Here is a 23,453-nt window from a genome sequence, read left to right as displayed (position 1 = left end):
GTTCCAACATGGACCTTTCACTCACTCCTTCACCTTCTGCCTCTTGTCCACTTTCACCTTCCACCAGACAAGACCAGCGACAAGACACTCTATCTTACCTCTTTCATCACCAAACCCAACTCAAGCAGCTTTTTTATTCATTAAGAAACCTCCATTTTAATATAGCCTTACTTATAAATTTTATTTTGCAAACTCTTTTTGCATTAATTATATGTGTTTAACATTTATTTTGTTATTTATGTTACATTACATGTTCATTTCAATGTAGAAGAAAAATAGAATTTGCATCTGAGTCTGTACAACAATATCATTGCATACTGCAAACAAGTGCACAGTCTAACGAGTTCATTAAGTGCCAAATAACTAGGTAACTGGTATTTTAAGTTATTTATATTGTGGACAAATCAGTGCAGGGTTGTTAAAAATGTTTTGGTCGTGTTCAGGTAAAAAGGTGATAGTTTTGTTGACCCTGTGACATTATTTTTGTCCATTTATGGCTAAACTGTTTTCCCACATGAGTTTTAGGAGCCAGCAGTTCCAGTGGTCCTCAAAGTATCTGTGGTAAGCAGGGGCACTGAATGTAGACTGTGATACACCCCCAACAAATGAAACTTAGGTTTGTGGAACAAACCCTCAGATAACCATACTGCTTTTAACACAGATTTTCGAGCTTGCTATTGAACCCTTGTGGTCAACAAGCCATAGGATCAATGTACACACCATCAAATCCATCATCTAATGTCAAAGACATATAAGATACAGGCCTTGATCAAATCCTGGAAGCACAGAAAATTGCATCACAATTTGGCTCAGAATCTCATGGAACTTACTCTTTCTATTGCCTCCTGTCCTAAGACTTCACAAAGAGTTCCTTATGGTTGGTTGACTTAGGAATAAAAATAATAGTCAGTCCTGATATATAGATAATTTTTATAATTTAGTGGCCCTGATCAGTGGTTGATGGCTGCAACATTATAGCATCATAGAGAGATGTTCATAAATGACCAGGGTTGAAGATAAATTCTTCCAATGGCCAGAACTTGAAGAAATATAGTATATTGTCTCCTTTTTCTCAACTAAAGCACAGCAGAGAAAGGGCTCCACACTGGTTTACAAGCTGCAACCATTGGGCTGGCAGGATGGTCAGGGATTTGGAATGAACTGGCAGAAAGCATGGGGAAGAGGTATATGGAAGGGTCTTGAAGGCTGGGCGTAGACTGTGAAGATGTTTGGAAACTGTGCGAATACCTACCAGAGGGCATCTCTGCAGAGGAGCCTATCAAAACCAGGTGGACAAGATGACCTCTTCCCTCAGGTGTCCTCTTTCCTCGACCACACCAGCACCAAACAAAATGGCAGGACATTTGCTAAGAGGAAACACGTGGTTCAACAACATGGAATTCCTATCACTGATGCCAATCTGGCTCCTGTCACTGATGAGTTTCTACCCTGACAATATCACTGTGCCCTGACACGGTCATCATTCCTTGAGGGGACCGTTTAAGTACCTGTGCCAAGTTTATTATATGAAATGTCTTCCATCGTGGGAGGGGCAATGGTTTGTCTTTCCCAAAATAGACATGTATTTTGGATATGGATTTGACTTTCTGACTTACAATGCTTCTTCCAGCACCAACATCTGTGGATGTCTGAAATGCCTAATTTGCCATCATGGTACCTCATCATCCCGGCTCCTAACAGAGCAGCCAATGTCACAGCACAAGACATACAGTGATGGACTCATGTCCACGGAATTCTCTGGTTTTAATATATAGCTTTTCATTGAGAAACAGACGGTCAGATGAAATAGTGAATGGAGCTACTAAGTCTTTAGTTATGGTTCCAGTTAAGAAACAATTTTCTGAAAATCTGGAGGACTATCTCACAGGAAGCAATATTTCTTTAAATCCACTGAACACATTATATGGTACTATTTTTCCCAGAGGCAATACGGACATATCTGGGAATTTAAGGGATAAAAATTGGGGATGCTCCTCTCATACTTCCCTCTCGCTATTACACCTAATAACAAACTTCACTGAATAAGGGGTCTTAACAGGGCCAGGTTTAGAGTAAGACAAGCAAGGCAGTTGCCACACATGTAAAATTCAAGGAGCACCAAAAACTCAGTCACCTAGACAAGTAATATTTTAATGCAATTTTTCAAAAAATCTCTGATGAATAAAATATCACAAATTTAAATGAAGACAGGATAAGTAACCTGAGATAATTAAATTTTATTTAAAATTTTCACTTGGTGGAGAGAAATTGTCCAACATGGCAGTTCTCATTTGAAAATGAAATAAGCAAAGAAGTTGACTTTGAAAATATTATTTGATGAATAATATTATTCATCAAATAATGTTTATATTGTATAATATTATTTGATGAATCTGTTTTCAGTAAAGCCAGAAAAGTAATATTATAATAAGTTCCAATTTTGGTATAAATAAAATATTTAAACATGTTTCAAGCTCCGATATACCTACTTCCAATCTTTCAATAATTTTTCAACTATTTAATGTTGTAGAAAAAATTATCCATTAAAACAAAATACATAAAAATATGTATATAAGGGTGCACATTTTTCCTTTTCTTGCAGGCTCTGATATGGTTTGGCTTCTGTTGGATCCTGTCTTCATTTCAAATTTTTGGTATTTTTGTTCATCTTGTATTTTTGGCATCAATATTGATTTTTTAAATATTGCATTAAAATATTATTTATCTTGATTATAGCTTTTCTGGTGCTTGAGGCAAATGCTTCACTTGGCTGACCTAATTCCTATCCTGGGCATTAGTTCCTGTATTAGGATTTTCCAGAGAAACAGATCAATAGGATCTAGATCTAGAGCTAGATATTTATTATAAGGAATTGGCTTACAAACTATGGAGGCTGAGAAGTACCAAGACATGCAGTCATTCAGCGGGAGCCCCAGGAGGGATGATGGTGTGGCTCTAGTCTGAAAGCAGGGAGCTCAGGACCTAAGAAGAGCCAGTGTTTCAGTCTGCGCTCAAAGGCTGGGAAAAGACCAGTGTCCCAGCTCAAGGTAGCCAGGCAGGAAGAAGTGCACCTTCTTCATGGGACTGTCAGCCTTTTTGTTCTGTTCAGGTTTTCAGTTGATGAGGTCTGTCTAAGTCAGGGAGGGCAACTTGCACTACTCAGTCTACCAATTCAAATGTTGATCTCATCCAGAAACAGCCACACACGCACAAAATGTTGTTTGGCCAGATGTCTGGCACACGATTGTCCCAGTCAAGATGACACATAAGATTAACCATCACAGTTTCCAAGAGAGGAATAATACTACCAGGCCAAACAGCAAAGGCTCCACTGAAGCAAAGTTGAGACTAAGGCCATTTTGATGCCCCAAGGCTCTGTATTTGCTGGAGCAAATGTTTCTAATTACCAGGAGGATATGGGGGAGCTGCTACACAGTAAGGGCAGGGGAAACCATGTTTAAAACCCAGGGATTCCTCAGTGTTCATTTTAGTACTCTCATGGTGGTAAATGGAAATGGAAAACTACAGTATCCTAATAAAAACAGAATCTCTGAAGTTTTAGGCACTTAAGAAATAAAGGTTTGTGTCATCCTGCCTCACCCAAGGAAACAATGCTGGTCAGCTATAATACTACCTGGGAATTCGGGCACATGGGATGGATAGACAATGATAGAAATGATAAATATCAATTGTCACAATTACAGAGTGAGGACTGTAGCAGCTACACACATTTCCTTTCCAGCTTGTTACAATTTGTGTATATGAACCAATTTGTGTATATACAATTTGTGCAAATGAGTGAGAGTATCTTCATTTTATGAGGCAGAGTTACATTTTCTATACCAAGAAGACTGTAGAGGCTAAAATGGAAAGGACTTGAAAACAGGCAGAAGGGGATGTACAGATGCCAGGAAGCCCAAGGAGTGGACTGTGCAGGTCATGTATCTACTCTTTCTCAGCTCCAAGACTATGTGACGCTTGAGGCTGCAATTCTGAAGCCACTCTTCATGCTTTCTCACCAGTTTCCTCCTAGGTTCTGTGGGTGGCAATGCTGGAAGAGAACTGGAAGGCAAGAGGAGAGGAAAAGGTACTTCCTTCCTGGTTCCAGCATCCCAAGCATCTCTCCCCACCACCCCCAGGAGAGGGCAGCTATGGCTCAAGGTTCTCCCTGCCCTGGGCGCTAACTTCCAGCACCAGCTTCACGGCACACTCTTAGTGTTCCAATGTCTAGCTGTAGGGAGACTCCCTCTCAGATCTAAGCACCAGCTGACTCTTAGTCGTCCAATTCTGAGGTTTAAGCATCAGCCTCTGAGGTCCCTCCTCTGAGCTTCAAGTCAATAACCCACCTCTTCCTTGTGTTTCCCCAAACTAGAGGAACTTAGCTGTTTCCTTCACTTAATTAATAAATGGGTCACTAATAAACCCTGGAGGGATTCGGCGCTTTCAAGATTTACAGATCCGGTTACCCCTTTTTGCCTTGCGAGACTTTCAACATCTGTGCAAAAATGATTATGTCCCCCGCTGTTTGAAATACCTCACATGATTTTTGTTTTCCCAACTGGCCCTTAATGGATTTACTTCTTCAAGGGAAATCCACCCCTCCTGTGTGTGAAATACTAAGGGTTCTCTTGCTGTTTTGTACCTGCAGTGCACCTTGCAAGTCCTAGTACTGAGGCCAATTCCTTCTGAGACAGGCTATTATCCACCAGGGAAGTGCAGAAATGAGCAAGAATAAATTTGCTGGGATAAAAAAAAATAAGTAAAACAAAAATATTGGACTGTGATGAGCCCAAGTCTGACAGAAAACCACGTAATGTGTCACGACACCCGGGCAGTGAAAAGATGGTCTTCAGAAGAAAAGAGATGGGGTTTGACTTTGCAAAGCAGATTAATTACCTTGAATTCCAGAGAACCAGCTAGAAAAAGGGTATTGTGAAAGGTGATTTTCAGTCCCCTATATTAGACCCTGAATAACCAAATAAAATAAAACTATTCCTGGAGAAAGAGAGGCCCCAGTGCAGTTACGTGGCTTCAGACTTTCAGGAAGCCAAGTGGGAGTAATCTCCTCCTAGCCCCCGCCTCCCCCAAGAACTAGATGCCAAGGTCGGGGCTCCAGGATCCAGTCTGAAAGGGCAGCCCTCAGTCTGCCTCACACCTCATGATGATGCTCTATGAGTTAGTTGGACTTTGAGAGCTGAGTGTCTACTACCAAGTGACAGCCCTTCCAAGGAAATGCAAGCCTTAGCAACCATCTTACATGTTCTGAAGCGAGGTTAGTTTCTTTCTTTTTTAAAGTAGATTCATCCAAATATAAACAGTCCCTTTCTCCTCTCATTGAGGGAAAATTTCCTGAAGATAGACTAGCATGTGACATAACTACACCCCCAAGAAAATAAAGCTATGGGTGATGAGAGAATTATACAGGTAGATTGTAGCAGTCAACCTCTGCACGTCAAGTATAATTTTGGTGTCTGTCTTGGAAATGATGGGTGGCTATGCCAGCAAAATCAGGCACTGTTTCTATCTCAGAGAAATACAATCTTTATTGGATGATAATTGATATCAGCAGTTCTTGAGGTCTTGAAAATGGAGCATTGAGAGTTGTAGGTGTGGGTTTCTTAGTGCCTGATTTCTCATAGCCTAGGACCCACAAGAATTACATGAGTCACACTGGGAAGCGTACACGTGATGACTAACTCAGGGTGCAAGCATGTTTTAGAGACGGTCTGAGCCACTTCTGTTGACTGGCCCTTGCTTTCACAAGTCATGATTTGGGAGTATTGTGGCTCTGAGGACACACATATCCCTTTTGTTTATTTTATTAGATCATTGAATAAACAAAGGGGATAAACTTACAGTGGTGAACATCATGTGATAACATTTAGTCTTACCTCATAACTCAAATGCGTCCTGTACTGGCCAATATGCCATCTTGATGGTACATCAGAGATTGCTAGGATTTGGGGAGGGAAGGTGAATAAGTGGAACACAGGGGAATTTTAGGGCAAGGAAGCTGTTCTATACGCTACTGTAATCTTGGACACATGACGTTATACATTTGTCAAAACCCATACAATGTACAGAGCAGAGAGGATTCTAATGTAGTCTATGGACTTTAATTAATTGATAGTGTGTCAGTGTAGGTTCATCAATTTTAACAAATGTACCACACTACTACAAAATGTAATAATAGAGAAAACTGTGTGCTGAGGAGGAGGCTGGTATGAGGGAACTCTGTTCACTTTCTGATCAATTGCTATACAAACATAAAACGGCTTTAAATAAATAAAGTCTTCCGTTTAAAAAAAAAAGCTTATAAAATTGGATCTATAAGATTGATGTCCAAAGCAGCAGTGATAAACTCCTTAGAGGAACCATACTCAATGAAAACCAAGGCAAGGAATGAAATCGAATAAATACCCATAAAACTAATATCAATATACTGCAGCCTCTGATTGGAGACTACAGCCAGGTCCTGGTGGAAACAAATGTCTCCAACAGCAAAGAAATTCACGAAGTGTATAAAGTGTGTTAAGAGGATGCCCAAAACACTCGGGGAGGAAACTTTGCAGGGAACTGGAGACTGCTCATCATCTGGAGAAAATCCAGTGAAATACAAGTTGGTATCATCACGACAAGGCCAAGTGTTCCCTGAGTCTATTGCTGTCATGGCGACACTGGTCATCCCTCAATGAGACAATCTGTGCTTACTAGGATTGAAAGCCAATAGTTTTTAAATACTATCTACATTCATAATGACTGAGTGGCTGAGATTCAGGTTGAAAGGTGCCAGGACCTCTCCAGGCGCCCAAGAAGAAACCCTCAGGCAGTAAGGGGGAGCTGAATGTCAGAAATTAAGGGCAGAAGTGCCCCAAAGAAGGAGGGGCCCCAAGAGTGCAGGCAGGGTATGAGCAATGCATACCATCTAGGTCTGGTCCTATGAGATCAAAATCTCTCCTGCAGTACCTCCTTATGGAACTTTCTGGAGCTTTCCATGGTTATCTCTGAGAACAATTGCTTTGTGTGGCCAGGAAACTAGACGAGGCCTCTATGGAGTAAGTTACCTTTGCCATATGCCTGACAATAAAGAGAGTAGAAACATATGCACTAATGAGAGGATTACCCAGGAAATCAGAAGTTCATGGCAGACACTCAATAAGGCCTGGGAGTTCCACTAGGTCTGAAAAATTGTAGCAATTTAGCAATTTAGGAAACAGTCACTGAGGAAGAGAGAGAAAAATGAAATGTTTTCAGATCTCCAACTACTGCTGCAGAATACAGAACAGGCCACTAGCAATTGTCATGTTAGTTTTCTAAAACAGCATGTTTATTGAAAAAAAAGTAAAGTTAAATAGGGAAATAATAAAAGATGACAAGAAAAACAGACAAGTTATTATTTCCTGGCCCAAGTGGATGCTATTTCTCACTGGATGGCCAGTTAGCCGTGGCAACACCTGTTTACCCAAAGGCTCAATTTTCTTTTTTTTTTTTTATCATCTTTATTGGAGTATAATTGCTTTACAACGGTGTGTTAGTTTCTGCTTTATAACAAAGTGAATCAGTTATACATAAACATATGTCTGCATATCTCTTCCCTCTTGCGTCTCCCTCCCTCCCACCCTCCCTATCCCATCCCTCTAGGTAGTCACAAGGCACCAAGCTGATCTCCCTGTGCTATGCGGCTGCTTCCCACTAGCTATCTATTTTACGCTTGGTAGTGTATATATGTCCATGCAAAGGCTCAATTTTCAGCAACTTCATATTTGTGTTAGCAAATAGCTGTGATAAAGCCCATGAATTCAATTTTTTAGAACCACCATAGATCGGAAAATTGTGCATGAGAGACAAAGTCCTTTCTTTTATTTATCTGTACTATCTGTGTGCAGTGTTATGGACCACTGAGCTGTGTAACAAATCAACCACAATGTTACTGACTTAAGACAACAGTTTTATTGTTTTATAATTCTGGAGGGCAGAAATCTGACGTGGGTCTCATCCGCCCGGCTAAAATCTAAGTGTTGGCAGGATGTGGTCATTCCTAGAGGCTGAAAGGAAGAACTGTTTCCTGCTAATCCAGGTGGTTGGCAGAATTCAATTTCTTGCAATAGGATGGAGGCTCCGTTTCCTCCTTGGCTGCCAGTTGGAGGCTGTTTCCAGCTTCTAGGGACCATCTGCCTGTCTTGGCTCATAGCCCCATGCCTGCATCTTCATGCCACCAATGACCGGCTGGGTCCCTCTCATGCTTCAGGACCTTCTTGCTTCATCGTTCACTGGTGCATCTCTCCAACAATGCTTCTGCCTCCCTCTTCTACTTTTAAGGTCCACGTAATTACACTGAGCCCACCCAGTGCATCTCCTGGGAGATCACCCAGCACAATCTCCTTATTTTAAGATCTGTTACCTTAATTCTATCTACAAAATTCTTCCGGGATAAAACATGTCCATGGCTTCCAGGGATTAGGGTGTGGACATTTGGGGGCATAATTCATCCTGCCACACCTCCCAATGAAAGCAACCTTCGTGGGGTCCAGTGATGTCAAAATTCACACACCTGTCCTTGTACATTCTTGGGTCGCGAGCTCATCTTTTATACCACTCTTTCCTACTCCCAAGAAGCATTTATTTCCAGGATAACAGCAAAGACGAAGCACTCTAATTCTTGCTGATACACCTGTCCTTAGGGATAGTGGCACAGAACCCAGAAAGCCTCTTTCTCCTTCAGATCCATCACTAACTACAAACTACTCTGAGCCCATCCTCAACATTCTCCTAACCTCCCTACCAATGGTCTCTTCATGGCTCGGGGCAGAAAACTATGGACTGGCAGGGCTTCAGGCTTTCTTTGGAACCAGATTCAGGCTCATGGGCACAGAGCAGAGAGGGAAGGCCTGTAATGATATTCGATGACTGGCTACGGCTTCCCATCCTGTCCACTCTCACCATTCATCTGGAGGACTTGGAGGGATCTCACAACTCTCCATCTCCCAGTTGCCAACCACGTATTTATTAAAAAATCATCATGGGTATCACAATAAAAAGAGCCATTTACACTATGAAGGAAAAGCTTTTGGTTGATACTTTGCCTTGTAAGGTCCTCAGTGCATTTTCCATACCCAAGTATGGTTGGTTAAAGGCAAAATCAATGACCCCAGAGTGTCAAGGAAATGATGAATTGCTTGCATTCTAAAATAAAATTCAAATACAGCTAAATGGAGAAAGCAAGAATCAAATCCTAGACTGCTTATATGCCTGGACTTTGTGTGTTTATAGGACCTAGACAAGTCAAGGACGTATCTTCTAACCTAAAAGAAAGCTAACGACTAACCCATTTCATCTGACCCCCAGGGAAGGTGATGGGAATTAGGGGTTAAAAGTAAAACCAGGAACATCCTGAGACCCGTTAGAAAAGAAATCAGGAGACTTCAGTAGGGAAGGACCCCACAAAGCCAAGTCAGGGGGCTCGGGAGAGACCTGAACACAGAAATTTCTGTTAAGACAATGGTATTTTAGAAGCCACTCTTGAAAGCGTGCAAGTTCAAGATCTCTGCCTCGATGGAAAGCGCCCTGAGCTGTGTTACTGGACAAGGTGCTGGGAACAGCGGCCCATGCACTGTTCCAGACCACACTTCTCTGTTCCTCTCCACAGGCAGCCACAAGCTTCCTCTCTAGAGAAGAACACATTTTGCCTGGGGATGGAGAGGGTCAAAGGGCACGCCACTTCTGTTCTATTCTTGCCAAAAATGCAGAACCTCCATCTAACCAGCAGGAGACGTCAGGCAAACCCACAGCCAAAGAGTTCTTCAAAGTGCCGGAGCAGCGAGGTTGCGCAAGAAACGCGATGGAAGATACTTGCTGCAAAGCACCAGAGCGAACGCCCCGCAGGACAGGCGTTTGGGATGTTGTTGCTGCTGAAGCTGTTCCTGTGGTTGTTTTTATCATGAGGACCTTGCCTAACAGGAGCTGAGAGGCCACTATGGGAGGCAAAACCAGCCTCAGAGAATTAGCAGTGCAAAAGGGGGTTGAACGGCATGTTGCAGATCTAACTATGATGTAGTTCAACTGTTAGATTAGAAGCATGGGGTAGACATTATTGGACATACAGAAGGCTTTTGGAAGGGAGGGGTGAGCTTGGCCAGAAAAATGAATAGTATTGCTTTTGGAGTATTCTGAGAAATAAGAACACAAGACAGTCTGGAAGCACCAAGGACATCCCCTGGGTTTGCCTGAGAACAATTTGGGTTCAGAAGACAGCAACATCTCCGACGTAGTCGTACTACAGTGAACAAGGGGGTCAACATTGAATGAATAATTTCTACCTCTGAGTCATGTGTTTGTTTCTTATGGCTGCCCTAAGGAATTCACACAAACTTAGTGGCTTAAAACAATGCACATTTACTACCTTACAATTGTGGCAGTCAGAGTCTTAAGGTGCTGAAATCAGGGTTTGGGTAAGGCTGGTTCCTTCTAGAGGCTGTAGGGAGAGAACTCAGTCTTTGCCTCTTCCAGCTTCTGGAAGCCACCCCGTTCCTCCGCTCCTGGCTGCATCACTGCAGTCTCTGCCTCACCGTCATTGCCACCTCTCCGGCACTGACCCTCCTTCCCTTTGATAAGGAGCCCTGTGATTACATTGATGGCTCAGATAATATCTAACTCAGATAATCCAGGTCAACTTCAAGTAGCACGGTGGAGTCGAGAGGAGGAGAATTTCAGAGGACGTCAAAGACAAGCCTGTGAGTTAGACTTTCTACGATAAGAAGCTGGAGTGATTGACAGCATTTTAAATAAGCTCCTGGCACAAGAAAAGAGCAAACAAATATGTGACTGTCATCTGCAGAGTGGCTTGCTGCAGAAGGGACCGGGGTCAGGGAAGACAGTGTGGACACTGGACATTGTTGCAAAGACCCAGGTACCGGAGTCCCCCAACGAAGGAAAGCCGTCCCACTAGGGAAAGAAGATGGAGCAAAGGGAAAGACAGGTGAGGGGCAGGTCCAGGGCTGGTGACCACCACACACTGGGGACAAGTAGGAGGGGCTTGAAGGGGCTCATTTTCCTGAGAGTTGCAGCAGCTGCCAGGTGGGCCAGGAGACTGCAGGCAAGGACGTGTCTTGCACGTGTCTTGCAGGCAAGGACGTCCTTGCCCCAGACACAGCCCTGGGACATCTGCTCCCAGGTATTGGGATAATTTGATGTATTCTCATTCTCTTAGGGCACATTTATCATACTTTTCTTGTTTATTGTTTTCTGTGTTTTAAAATTTGAAAGCAAATGGAAGGACACACCACCTTTAAGAATAGGAAGGAGGGAATCCCTGGTTGCTCTGTTTGTTTGCCATTTCCATCAAAGCAGAAAATCATGAAGATTCCAATAGAAAGCATAGAGAATCATACCTAGAAATGTTATCCATACAAGTGCTCTTACAAAAGAAGTTTGATAAAGATGAGACACTAGTCAAGATTAAGAGAGATCTTCCCTCTGGCATGTCCCTCACCCCCATTATCTGTGACATTGATTTACACATGCTTTGATCATGGGATGAGTTTTTTCCTTAAGAAAGCTTTGACAGGGACTTACCTGGTGGCAATGTGGTTAAGAATCTGTCTGCCAATGCAGGGAACACAAGTTCGAGCCCTGGTCCGGGAAGATCTCACATGACGCAGAGCAACTAAGCCCATGTGCCACAACTACCGAGCCCACATGCCACAACTGCTGAAGCCCACGCACCTAGAGCCCCTGCTCCACAACAAGAGAAGCCACTGCATTGAGAAGCCTGAACAAGAGAAGCCACCGCATTGAGAAGCCTGCGCACCGCGACGAAGAGTAGTCCCGTCTCGCCACAACTAGAGAAAGCCCACGCGCAGCAACGAAGCCCCAATGCAGCCATAAATAAATAAATAAACAAACAAATAAATAAATAAATAAAAATTTTTAAAAAGAAAGCTTTGACAATAATTACATAATAAGTTGCAAAAAAGTTAAACTTACATAATAAAAATCAGAAAATTTGTTATACAGGTTATAAAACCAAGCAAGAGTCTTCTGAAATATAGTGTCTATATTTGCACTTGCTACTTCACACTTCTCTTTCCTCTTCTCACTTGAGTAACACCCAATCCCATGCACAAGTTAATTGGAAATATCGAATCAAACTCACCGTGGGATCATGTGGTAGGTATTCAAGACCATCTGATGTCTTTGATTTGAGTACTTTAGAAAGTTATCACTTCCAACGGTTATCTAATTTGGTCTCCTATTGTATATTCAAATGAAAACCCAACAGGCAGACGAAAATGTTCATGTGAAAACGCAACAGGCAGAATCACAGAAAAGAATTCTTATTCAATCTCTTGAAAATAAACAAGACAAATTCGACTTAGTTTCTCAGTAACACAAGATACTTAGCCAGATTTTCCTTCCATCCATTTTTTTCTTGGTAATATATATACATGTTTGTTATCATTTTCTCTTGAATTTTCTTACTCTTTTCATCTTTTTAAACATTTTTCAAATATAAGTAAGCCTTAAAAACGTTTCAGGAGCTCTGTGTTTTGGAACGTTGGTGTGGAAATTCTGATCCAAATTATTGTGTTCTGCACTTTCAATTTAAATAGAATATGTGAGTTCAACCAGATAAAAAACAAAATTGAGACATCATCTGCTTTGAAATGAGTAAAACCCACTTACGGGTGTCCTGTCTGTCCCTCCCTCCCTCCTCCCAGCCCTGGCAGTTCTAAGACTTCTTCACGACCACCTACCTCCATAGACGCCTGAGAAAGGGAGTTTTTGTCAACAGCCTTCTTCTCTCCCCATCTGTGACGAGAACCTTGGAGTCCTGGCTCAGTAAGAAACATATTGTCTGGTGCCTTGACCATCTAAAACACTTTGAAAGCGAATTCCATTTTTTTTGCCTGCTGTATGTACGTACTCAGTGTGACTCAGAACCCCCAGGGCATGTGGTAAGAACAGAAGCTCTCTGAGTTAGTCCAATTAGGAACAAAAGCAAAGACACAGAAATAAGAATACAGCTCACCTTGCTGGAATACGCCTATTCCATTAAATCTCAATACGAAGAGTGACATAAAAACACAATCCAGTCCCAGAGCAAGTGCTTACGCTAAAAAGCTCCGCGGACCTCACCTGGTTTTTTCCTCCGCCTTTCCTCTCCGCACCAAGAGGGCTTTTCAGAAGGCAAAAGAGCAACAGCAAAATTACCCACTTAAACGCAAAACGAAACCGTTTTCCAGAAGTCGTCAGAACAAGTTCTGTTCTTCTCTTTTACCCACAGAACAAAAGCACTTGAGAGGGGTTTCACTCGGAGTTTCACCTCACAGACAAGCATGTGAGCCGCAGCACCAGCCCCTAAGCAAGTGGGGGGTCGACGCCTGAGCCTGGTGGGGCAGCCAGGCAGGGCGACACTGGCCCCAGGCTGCGCGTCCTCTGTGCCCCTCTTGAAACTGAGGAGGGTCCTGTGCGGCTCGTGGGCACACAAACCTTTCTGTCCCCTGTTTCTTGTAGGGCAAAGCCCCCAGCCTCTGCGACCTTCCCTGATTTCCAAAAGGCAGATTAGAGCGGTTGCCAATCAAGGGAGAAGCAGCCAAGCAACCCCGTGAGGCGAGATTAAAGGGCCCAGAGAAGCCCACCAGCTTAGAGGAATACAGGCCCTGCACACACCCTCATCTTGTCAGCAACCCCGCCCTGGACCTATTGCTATAAAACTCCTTATCAGGGCTTCCCTGGTGGCGCGGCGGTCGGGAGTCCGCCTGCCGATGCGGGGGACGCGGGCTCGTGCCCCGGTCCGGGAGGATCCCACGTGGCGCGGGGCGGCTGGGCCCGTGAGCCGTGGCCACTGCGCCTGCGCGTCCGGAGCCTGCGCTCCGCAACGGGAGGGGCCACAACAGCGAGAGGCCCGCGTACCGCAAAAAAAAAAAAAAAAAACAGCTCCTCATCAAATCCTCCCAGGTTAAGATGCATCGTTTTCAAAGGCAGGAGCCCACCGTGTTCCCCTTTGCCTGGCAAAGCAATAAAGCTGGCTTTTTTCTCCTCCACTCAAAGCGCTCTCTGAGATTCGATTCGGCACCGGGGTGCAGAGGCTGAGTTTTCAGCATCCCTGTCTGGAGACAACAACGACTCAGAGCCAGGAGCAACCCAGCAGGCAGGACACGGGGGAAGTAGCTCCGCGCTCAGAGCACTTTGGAGGAAAAGCAGGTCATCCTCTTTCTCCGCGGGAGAAGGAAACTCCTGGTGGGAGCACAGCCAGCTCCACGGGCGGGGGACCCGGCGGTCACACGGGGCCGTGTTCTGAAGGGCCCTGTGCTTGCTTTGTTCTCTGCTGTGGCCTTCTCGAGCTTAACATTATGAAGAAGCGCCCTGCATCTTCGTTACGCCCGGGCTGCACAGCTCAGTAGCTGTCCTGCGTATGAGTCAGAAGGGCAAGTAGGAGCAGGGTGTGAATCCTGGCTTCAGGCAGCTCTGTCCTCGGCAGCACGCCATGTGATTTTCTGAATGCCATTTCTTGTTTTTAAATCGGAGCTCAAAATACTTGCTACCTCATGGCTGATATGCTGAACTCGTGCATAAGGACACGCAAAGCACACAACACAGAATAAGTACCTAACGTGAGCTGTCAAGCTGAAAGCTCCAATTAGTGTTTGTCAAACTGAACTCAATATTATTTATAGGGAGTGGAGGAGCTGGGGGGGGGGAAGTTTCACTTTAACCACTTCTCTAACATCTCTACGTGTTTTGACCCTGCCTCTAAACTCTATTTTTACTCCCATCTTAAGAAATATTTCCTATCATTTAATCTCCAATATCTAATTGCATTTTTACTCTCATTATTTCAAGCAGGAAAAAAGAAAACAACCATCCATTTTTTCAAGAAGAAACAAATCAGCGGAGACACTAACTGGACCGTTTCTCTCGGTAGAATGAACTCCCTCTGATTTGTAAAGCAAGAAATATGGATTATGTAGGATGGCAGCTTTTAAACGTTCATTGGCTGTGAGTCCCACATGAAGAACCTATGTTACCTTTCAATCCATGCCTCTCACCATACTCAACATTGAAAGCAAAGTTGGATGCAACTTAAAAAATCCTGACTAACTTTTACTATTTCCTCCTCAATCTGACATGTTTCTGTTCTATTTCCATTTTATTTTCCAAGCTGGATTGTGACCCACTAGCTTCATTTCATTAGCCAGACTCATCAAGAAAAAAAGGGAGAAGACTCAAATCAATAGAATTCGAAATGAAAAAGGAGAAGTAACAACTGACACTGCAGAAATACAAAGCCTCATGAGAGATTACTTCAAGCAACTATATGCCAATAAAATGGACAACCTGGAAGAAATGGACACATTCTTAGAAAAGCACTACCTTCTGAGACTGAACCGGGAAGAAATAGAAAATATAAACAGACCAATCACAAGCACTGAAATTGAAACTGTGATTAAAAATCTTCATAATCCATTTGTGTGCTACAGACACATTCTTAGAAAAGCACTAGCTTCAGAGACTGAACCGGGAAGAAATAGAAAATATAAACAGACCAATCACAAGCACTGAAATTGAAACTGTGATTAAAAATCTTCATAATCCATTTGTGTGCTACAACATGCCATTTAGAAAATGTTGATCGAGGGGCCGTTTTATTGTGAAAAATTATAGTTGGAGAAACATGTTCAAGACCATAGGCGGAATCATGATCCCTCCCCCAAATTCATATGTTGAAGTCACTGCCCCAGTACCTTAGACGGTGACTATATTTCCAGATAGGGCATTTAAAGAGGTGACTCAGTGAAATGAAGCTGTTGGTATGGGCCCTAACCCAGGATAACTTGTGTCTTTACAAGAAGAGGAAGAGACACCAGGGATGCACAGGCACAGAGGAAAAACCATGTGGGAGCACGGCAAGAAGACAGCCGTCCACAAGGCAAGCAGAGAGGCCTGAGAAGAAACCAACCCTGCCCACACCTTGATCTTGGACTTCCAGCCTCCAGAACCATGAAAAAATAAGTGTCTGTTGTTTGAGCCATCTCATCTGCGGCACTTTGTTACAACAGCTCGAGCCGACTAATACAGGGCCTTCAGTAAAAGATGCGGAACACACGTGATTACCTTGCTCCCTCCCAATATCCTCTTAAATCATAGTAAAGGGGTTAAAATGTATAAACTCCAGGAAAAAGGAGAATGGAAACAGAGGTGAGAGTCATTATTAAATATCCCAATAGGGCTTCCCTGGCGGCGCAGTGGTTGAGAGTCCGCCTGCCGATGCAGGGGACACGGGTTCGTGACCCGGTCCGGGAGGATCCCACGTGCCGCGGAGCGGCTGGGCCCGTGAGCCATGGCCGCTGGGCCTGCGCGTCCGGAGCCTGTGCTCCACAACGGGAGAGGCCACAGCAGTGAGAGGCCCGTGTACCGCAAAATAAATAAATAAATATCCCAATATCCTCTTAAATCATAGTAAAGGGGTTAAAATGTATAAACTCCAGGAAAAAGGAGAATGGAAACAGAGGTGAGAGTCATTATTTTGGAAGCTGGAAAGCAGGTGAATGAATAACACTTTTTTAGCAACAACAGCTGTGAAACCTAAGTTGGCATTGGGGGTCCCCAGCAAGCCGCTCTGTGCCTCAGACCCCATGGTGACTTGGGAACTGGGGAGCTGTAGCTGGGATGCCCCTGACATGGAGTGTGTGTGTGTGTGTGTGTGTGTGTGTGTGTGTGTGTGTGTGTGTGAAGACCTTCAATCAGATAAAGCTTCCCAATTCTTATAGAATGTCTCCATTTTGGATCAAATTATCTACTTTTCAATAATACAAGAAAACACAACATCCAGTTGTGTTTGAAGAGCTTGCCCTAAGAGCTAGGCAGTTTCATCCGTGTTTATATTTCCAGGATCAGTGCATTTTCTGGCCCGTATCAATCCCTCAAAATGTGGTGAAATGAACAGAAACTTCATTGTGATGATTTTTTTTTTAGTTGGGCTGTGAAGCCCTATTTTAAAAATTCTCTTTCGCAGTGAACTAAAGTTAGAAATGGAGAGAAAAAAATAGGCATTCAACCTTTTAACTATTTCCTCTTTTATGTTATATGGGTAGTAGAAGGCTGTCCCTCTCCACTGCAGTTCAGAGTTTAAAAATAAGCGCTTTCCTAAAGAAAGAGTCACTGCATTTAGATGTGAACTACAAATCGATTAGGTACACATTATATTTCTATTGCCCTTTCTCACAGGAGAAGAGATTAAAATTAAGAAATCAAAACAGAAGGTTTCCCAGATCTCTAAAAATGATGGATGCTGGCCACAACAGCAGAAAAAAAAGCATAGTTCTAATTGCTGGTTCTTGATGTTTTCACATAGCTGCGCTGAAAAGAAACACTATTTTCTAGAGTTGATAAAATCAATTTCCCCTTGCGTTTTTTACTGTATTTTTTTATTTTTTGCTGGAAGAAATGGCTGTTAGCTAATGGACTGCAGTGTTCATGGTGCAGTTTGCAGAGGCTCCATATTTTCAACAGGAGTAGCTTCGACCATCTCCCCCTTGATTAATAAAATCACATTAACCTCGTGCCGGACCAAGAACTGTTGTTGCATAACTTTTAAGAGCAAAAGAGACTCTGAGAGCAATTTAATTTGGGGAAACGGAACATAATGGGGCTCAAACAAACTAATTTATCCCTAAAGCAGATAAAGTAAGTTTAAGGTTGGTGTCCTCATAGGCAGCCAAGTGTTGGAGTTGTTGTTTTATGATTTTCTATGTGAAAGCTGTGCTATTTGATGATTATGCCCAGAAACCAGGCCAAACCTTGGTTTTGATCCAAGGCAGAGCTGAATTTGCCGAAAGCTGGCTGGTATCTCTCGGTCGCCAGACTGAAAACATTTTGTCATGACAAATTTTCAGAAACACCCATTTATCTCCACAACCTTCACATACATCATGGGAAGGTTCTGCAGCACGAAAGGCCCCGCGGTCCTCAGGTCCTCGTACCACGAAGCTCTGCTTGCCAGGCAGCTTCCAGGCCTCCTCCTCAGGGTGACAGGAATCAGCTGCTCTGAGCACTTATCAGCAATTCTGCGGCTTGGAAGAGATTTATTGCCTTGGGCCATCGCTGGTGTTTAGTTTGCAGATCTGAGTAGCCAGGGGCGTTGTCAGGTCTACAGTGCATCACACAGAGCCTGATGGAGGCGCTCCCTCATCACCATCTGCTGTCTGCTTCCTTCTTAGGGAAGGCTGCAGGTGTGAGGAGTCTGCTAAATAAACGAAAACTCTTCTGTTTCATGACCCAGGCTCTCTGATCAAATGCAGGTCTATATCTTCAGGGCAAGCTACTCTATTTTTAAACGGAGAAATTTCTAGAAGAGTTATTACTTAGTCAAAATATTCTGAGATTTCTTTGCTTATGTGTATTTTCAATAGCATTGTCATACATGTATAGGGATATCATAAGACGTTTCTAAAAAGAAATTAAAGAGCTTGATAAATTGTCAAAAAGTAAACAATTCCTTTCAACCACTATCTGATAAAGAAATAGAATCTTAAAATCTCCTGGAAATATTCCTGATACCCTTCTCAATGGCCACGTACTTCCTCCTAAAAGGTTACCGCTACCCTGACTTCCATCACCATCAATGAGTTTTGCGTGTTTTGAAGTTTATATCAATGGAATAATTTAGTATGCAGTCTTTGCTTAATATTGGGTTTGTGAAATTTATCCATATTGTTGCATGTGGCAGTAGTTTATTGATTTTCATTGCTTTGTAGTATTCCTTGGTATAAATGTAGCACAATTTTCTTATCCATTCCACTGTTGATGGTCATTTGAGTGTTTCTGCAGTTTGGGGCTATTACCAATAATGTTACTCTGAACATTCCATGCAGGTCTTTTGGTGGACATATGTGGACATATTGTTGGGTGTTGTATTACTTATCTAATGCTACATGACAGATCTCCCCAGAGCTCAGTGTGCTGAGCAATAATCTTTTGTTGTCTCTGTGGTTTTGATGAATGGGAGTTTTGGAGGGGCTCCACTGGGCAGTTTTTGCTCATGGTCTCTCCTGTGGTTGCTGTCAGCTGCCAGCTGGGCCTGAAGACACCAGAAGTCACGGCTGGCATGGAGGTGAGAAGCTGTTGCCTATCAGCCTGGGGACTCGGTTCCTGCCCCTGGACCTGTCCCTGAGGCTGAGTAGCCCATCACTGGCTTTCCCCAGAGGGAGTCATCCAAGAAAGCAAGGATTTCCCTGGATCTATTTCCACTTTCTCTTTTGTCTCCTGGTTTTTAGTCATTAACTTCTGCCTCATGAGAGGCCTGGTAATTGTTTGCACAATGCTAGACCCTGAGTATGGAAAAGAGGTAGAAAGTGAGTCTCTTGCTGTGGTTATTTTCCTCGAATAAAAATGTGCATTTGTTTATTTAGAAGGCATTTGGATGATGAGTGGATCACTTCAATCCAGACTTGGATTAAGCTGGTCGACACTGAGTTTTCATTTTCTGGTCCTGGGGTCCTTCTTAAGAATCTGGAGGGTTTATGAGGCCACCTTCTCTTTTGAAGGCCAAGTATTGACTTCCTTCCTTTGTCTCTCTGCCAAAAGCTGCTTAAAGATCGGCAAGTGTCTGAAGGGAACAGAAAGGAATGTTCACCTTAATGCATTTCCCTTTTCTACGTGATTTTAGCACCTCAGGGCTTGGATGCCTTGGTAACCCCAAACTCCAAGTTTTGTATCAGCAGCAAACCTTAGTTTAGGTGTCCAGAGTTTTGTTTGCTGCTTTTTGCTCAGATCTTAAATTTCTGGGGCTTGCAATACTTATGAATTAACAAATTCCTTAAACAGTAAAGTACCACAGGATGCTGGACTCATCTCAGTGAGTTCCTCTAGGACAATGTATGGTCATTTCTGGCTGCCTAAGTAGTTCTCTGCTACACTTAAGCAAATCTGAGTGTTTGTTCTCAAGATTTTCTGATTGTTTTCAGTAACAGGTTAATCTGAAAGAAGATAGTACAGCATCATGAGAAGCAGAACATATACAGGTTTTTAAACCGGATGTGCATTTGGGATGCTGGAACATTTAAAGAGAAGATGAATCCTTAAATGTTGTAGTAGGCAGAATAATGCTCCCCCTAAAGGGGTCCACATCCTAATCCCCAAAACCTATGAACATGTCAGATTATATGGCAAAGGAAAATTATGGTAAAGATGGAATTAAGGTTGCTAATCAGTTGATCTTGAAACTGGAAGAGTAACTTGAATTTTCTAGTGGACCCAATATAATCAACAGGGTCCTTATAGGTAGAAAAAGGAGACAGAAGAGAAATCAGAGTTACAACAAAGAGATTTAAAGACGATGAAGCTGGCTTTACAGGTGGAAGGCCATGGACCAAGGAATGCAGGTGGCTTCTAGAAACAGGAATAGGCAAAAATACAGATTCTCCCCTAGGCTCCAGAAGGAAGGCAGCCCTGCCAATATCTTTGTTTTAGCCCAGTGAGACCTCTGACCACCAGAGTTGTAAGATCATGCACTTATATTATTTTTGCTTTTAACATCTTTACTGTAGTATAATTGCTTTACAATGTTGTGTTAGTTTCTGCCATACAACAAAGTGAATCAGCTATATGTACACATATATCCCCATATCCCCTCCCTCTTGCTTCTCTCTCCCACCCTCCCTATCCCACCCCTCTAGGTGGTCACAAAGCACAGAGCTGATCTCCCTGTGCTATGCAGCTGCTTCTCACTAGCTATCTATTTTACATTTGATAGTGTATATATGTCATTGCCACCCTCTCACTTCAACTCAGCTTAGCCTTGCCCCTCCCCATGTCCTCAAGTCCTTTCTCTATGCCTGCATCTTTATTCCTGCCCTGCCACTAGGTTCAACAGTACCAATTATTTTAGATTCCATATATATGTGTTAGCATACGGTATTTGGTTTTCTCTTTCTGACTTACTTCATTCTGTATGACAGACTCTAGGTCCATCCACCTCACTACAAATAACTCAATTTCACTTCTTTTTAGGGCCGGCTAATATTCCATTGTATATATGTGCCACATCTTCTTTATCCATTCATCTGTCGATGGACACTTAGGTTGCTTCCATGACCTGGCTATTGTAAATAGTGCTGCAATGAACATTGGGGTACATGACTCTTCTTGAATTACGGTTCTCTCATGGTATATGCCCAGTAGTGGGATTGCTGGGTCATATGGTAGTTCTATTTTTAGTTTTTTAAGGAACCTCCATACTGATCTCCATAGTGACTGTATTAATTAACATTCCCACCAAAGAGCGCAAGAGGGTTCCCTTTTCTCCATACCTCTCCAGCATTTATTGTTTGTAGATTTTTTCATGATGGCCATTCTGACTGGTGTGAGTTGATACCACATTGTAGTTTTGATTTGCATTTTTCTGATGATTAGTGATGTTGAGGATCCTTTATTGTATTTGTTGGCAATCTGTATATCTTCTTTGGAGAAATGTCTATTTAGGTCATCTCCCCATTTTTGGATTGGGTTGTTTGTTTTTTTGATATTGAGCTGCATGAGCTGCTTGTATATTTTGGAGATTAATCCTTTGTCAGTTGCTTCGTTTGCAAATATTTTCTCCTATTCGGAGGGTTGTCTTTTAGTCTTGTTTATGGTTTCCTTTGCTGTGCAAAAGCTTTAAGTTTCGTTAGGTCCTATTTGTATATTTTTATTTTTATTTCCATTTCTCTAGGAGGTGGGTAAAAAAGGATCTTGCTATGATTTATGTCATAGAGTGTTCTGCCTATGTTTTCCTCTAAGAGATTTATAGTGTCTGGCCTTACATTTAGGTCTTTAATCCATTTGGAGTTTATTCTTGTGTATGGTGTTAAGGAGTGTTCTAATTTCATTCTTTTACATGTAGCTGTCCAATTTTCCCAGTACCACTTATTGAAGAGGCTTATCAAAGCCTCTTATTATCAAAGATACAGTGACCATATGTGTGTGGGTTTATCTCTGGGCTTTCTATCCTGTTCCATTGATCTATATTTCTGTGTTTGTGCCAGTACCACACTGTCTTGATTACTGTAGCTTTGTAGTAGAGTCTGAAGTCAGGGAGCCTGATTCCTCCAGCTCTGTTTTTCTTTCTCAAGATTGCTTTGGCTATTCGGGGTCTTTTGTGTTTCCATACAAATTGTGAAAAACTTTTGTTCTAGTTCTGTGAAAAAGGTCATTGGTAGTTTGATAGGGATTGTATTGAATCTGTAGATTGCTTTGGGTAGTATACTCATTTTCACAATGTTGATTCTTCCAATCCAAGAACATGGTATATCTCTCTATCTGTCTGTATCATCTTTAATTTCTTTCATCAGTGTCTTATAGTTTTCTGTGTACAGGTCTTTTGTCTCCTTAGGTTTATTCTTAGGTATTTTATTCATTTTGTTGCAATGGTAAATGGGAGTGTTTCTTTAAAATCTATTTCAGATTTTTCATCATTAGTATATAGGAATGCAAGAAATTTCTGTGCATTAACTGTGTATCCTGCTACTTTACCAAATTCATTGATTAGCTCTGGTAGTTTTCTGGTGGCATCTTTAGTATTCTCTATGTATAGTATAATGTCATCTGCAAAGAGTGTCAGAATTACTTCTTTAGATTTGGATTATTTTATTTCTTTTTCACCTCTGATTGTTGTGACTAAAACTTCCAAAAGTTTGTTGAATAATAGTGGTGAGAGTGGGCAACCTTGTCTTATTCCTGATCTTAGTGGAAATGGTTTCATTTTTTTACCATGGAGAATGATGTTGGCTGTGGGTTTGTCATATATGGCCTTTATTATGTTGAGTTAAGTTCCCTCTATGCCTACTTTCTGGAGAGTTTTTATCATAAATGGGTGTTGAATTCTGACGAAAGCATTTTTCTTCATCTATTGAGATTATCATATGGTTTTTATCCTTCAGTTTGTTAATATGTTGTATCACATTGTGTGATTTTCGTATATTGAAGAATCCTTGCCTCCTGGGATAAACCCCACTTGATCCTGGTGTATGACCCTTTTAATGTTCTGATGGATTCTGTTTCCTAGTATTTTATTGAGGATTTTTGCATCTATGGTCATCAGTGATATTGGCCTGTAGTTTTCTTTTTTCGTGACATCTTTGCTTGGTTTTGGTATCAGGGTGACAGTGGCCTCATCGAATGAGTTTGGGAGTGTTCCTCCCTCTGATATATTTTGGAAAAGTTTGAGAAGGATAGGTGTTAGCTCTTCTCTGAATGTTTGATAGAATTTGCCTGTGAAGCCTTCTGGGCTTTTGTTTGTTGGAAGATTTTTAATCACAGTTTCAATTTCAGTGCTTGTGATTGGTCTGTTTATATTTTCTATTTCTTCCTGGTTCAGACTCGGAAGGTTGTGTTTTTCTAAGAATTTGTCCATTTCTTCCAGATTGTCAATTTTTTGGCATACAGTTGCTTGTAGTAATCTCTCATGATCCTTTGTA

Source organism: Physeter macrocephalus, chromosome 8, assembly GCF_002837175.3.
Source record: "Physeter macrocephalus isolate SW-GA chromosome 8, ASM283717v5, whole genome shotgun sequence".
In the NCBI taxonomy this organism is placed as follows: Eukaryota; Metazoa; Chordata; class Mammalia; order Artiodactyla; family Physeteridae; genus Physeter; species Physeter macrocephalus.
Note: the sequence above shows the minus strand (reverse complement) of the source record.